Source organism: Montipora capricornis, chromosome 6 (genome assembly GCF_036669925.1).
Source record: "Montipora capricornis isolate CH-2021 chromosome 6, ASM3666992v2, whole genome shotgun sequence".
NCBI lineage: Eukaryota > Metazoa > Cnidaria > Anthozoa > Scleractinia > Acroporidae > Montipora > Montipora capricornis.
The window spans coordinates 22,660,527-22,663,026 of record NC_090888.1 but is presented as its reverse complement, the minus strand read 5'-3'; the positions used below and the strand labels follow the sequence as shown (position 1 = coordinate 22,663,026).

General features: G+C 40.0%; 1 protein-coding gene across 1 annotated transcript in view; it reads left to right on the top strand.

The window, feature by feature from the left end:
- The window catches only part of LOC138051780 (uncharacterized skeletal organic matrix protein 5-like), an 81,370-nt gene that overhangs the window by 21,896 nt on the left and 56,974 nt on the right, over nucleotides 1–2,500 (top strand). The gene's annotated exons all lie outside the window — the stretch shown is intronic.

The window sequence follows — 2,500 nt, the reverse complement described above, 5'->3', positions numbered from 1 at the left end:
TGGAATGGAGTTTTCGGTAAATTCAAATGGAACTAGTCTGTGAGCGAGGTAGCCAAATTTAGGCTGTCGGTATCATTCAGGGTGAATAAGTTTCATGGTGTTTTTTAGGCCCTGCTATTGTAGACTTGGAAAATCCATGATAGCGTTGGATCGATGGTAGCTCTTCCGTGCTGACTGCATTTATTTGCACCACCTCCCAAGCTATATCACATTACGCCTAGTTAACGTGCAATTACATGCAGCTGCAGATGCTCATAGAATGCAATAAAAGGAAGTGTGGAGACATAATTATACTTTTAAGAAATTACCTTATGTGTTTTAGCACATTTTGTTTAATACGTTGGTCAGCGGTGTGTTAATTTATGCCATATCTGAGAACTCTGCTGCTTGATGTATCCGCCATTTTCGTTAAGGTACGTGTTCAAACTACTAGATATCTATCAGTCACTTAATTGTTCCACAAAATGTGAATTTTATAAACATTTTAGTTTTGTGTACTCTTAATTGTGAATGAATCAGTTTTACAAACTTTGTTTGGATTGCAAAATAAGTAAAATAAGTAAAACACAATCTAGAGTACAAACAAACAAAAAAAACAGTCCATTTCTGTCGTGGCAATCAAAAGCTGGAAATATCTTTAACCTTCTTCATAAAAAACTCTAGTATTTTTTAAAACTTGCTCTCCTTTATGCAACAAAAAATTTCTGCTTCTCGGTCTTCTTTCTGGTAATTCACCTTTTATCTATTTAGAACTTAAATCGTACTTAGTGTTACCAGAAAACAAATTAAATCAGCTCGCATAAATCTTCTTTAAGATGTTTTAGAAATCGGCCTTTCAGTTCGATCTATTACTGAGTAAATAAAATAATAGATTTATTTAAATTCTCTATTTACGTACTCAGCTTGCGCTTGCCATTCAGATTAAATAGAAAAGGACAAGCGCCAGTGCATAATACATTAATTAAAATGCTGCATGTGATAAGGACGAAGAACATCTTGTGTCCCCAAAGGACACAAGCTCTTGGCTGGCTTTGTTGGAAGCAGCCAAAGTTCGAAATCATCAGGCAGTCTTGGATGTTGCCAAAAGAGTTGACGAAAATCATATACCAAACATCGCAGACCACCGAAAATGTAAAGAGACTGAGAATCTATTAGGCGAAAAAGAAAACGGACAGTTGACGAAGAATCCAATCCCACAAAAGGCAATGCAGGAGACCCTCTACAGAAAGGAGAGTATATGATCCTGTATGCATTTTCTGTAAGAAGATTAAATTCATAAAAAATCCAAAGTCAAGGGACAAAGTCAACTTTTTCATTACATCAGAGACGAAGTAATTCCACATAAGAAGGTCCTACCAGTTGCCCAGATTACCGAGAAGCTGGAAGCATTCATGTCTAGCAAGGGTGAAGCTCTAAAAACTGCCACAAAGAAGAACATCCGCTTGAATCAGAACTAGGCAATTCTATCCATATTTCCCAAATGATTCCGGAAAGGTGCTGTTAGTTCCTGATAGCGTATCGTTTAAGGATGTTGTCCTTGATAATGATAATCTCCGTAAAGAGGTAGCAATCTGGAAGGTGAAGCTAACTGATGCCACCAAGATAACAGACCAAGCCTCTTCACAGATCCGCGAAGTCATAAAAGAGATATGAAACCTACTGCCTGGCCTTGCCACCCATCTGATCTGTCAAATGCCATCGAAATGCCTACCCAGCTGCATCGTTTTCTAGTTGGACTTCTAACTGGAAATCCTCAGCCTGAAAATCCATCAGAGAGAGTGTCAAATCTCATCCAATCATTTGGTCAAGACCTAATATATGGTGTCACATGCGGTCAGCATAAACCTCCCAAGCATGTGCTCCTTCCTTATGCTATCAAAGCATTAACTGGAAACACAGAGATAATCAGGATACTTAACAAGTCTGGCCATGGGATGTCATATACCCAGCTTGAGGAAAATGACACCGCTTTGTGTCTACAAAAGTTGGCATCAGGTCTGGATGAAAAAGTGTCACTTCCCGCCGCCATTAAGCCTCACGTCTTCACAAACCTCGCCTGGGACAACATAGACAGAATTGAAGAGACATTGTCAGGGAAAGGAACATCCCACCGTGTCAACGAAATCGCTGTACAGCCTAGAGTCTTCGGTCCTGACCCACCGCCCAAAGACCGACCACGCATTGACAAAAGGAAACAGAGGACTTTGAGCACAGAACATCGATCCCAACTTGACGTTTATGTTGCTGGCTCTCGTGTGGGACCACATCCTCTCAAAACCAAGGAAGACTATGCTGGTGAAGCCAGCAAAGCTGCGAGAAATGCAGAGCAGAAAAACATGCTATAGATCCTTGCTAGACAACTCAATTCAGAAGACCAAAAGATGCCTAGTTGGACCGGATTTAACATTCAAACAAGGGATCAAGTTCAAGTAACACCAGATGTCGTAGAGTATACATATCTCCCGACAATAAATGCTCCAGCAACAGAATTAACAACGGC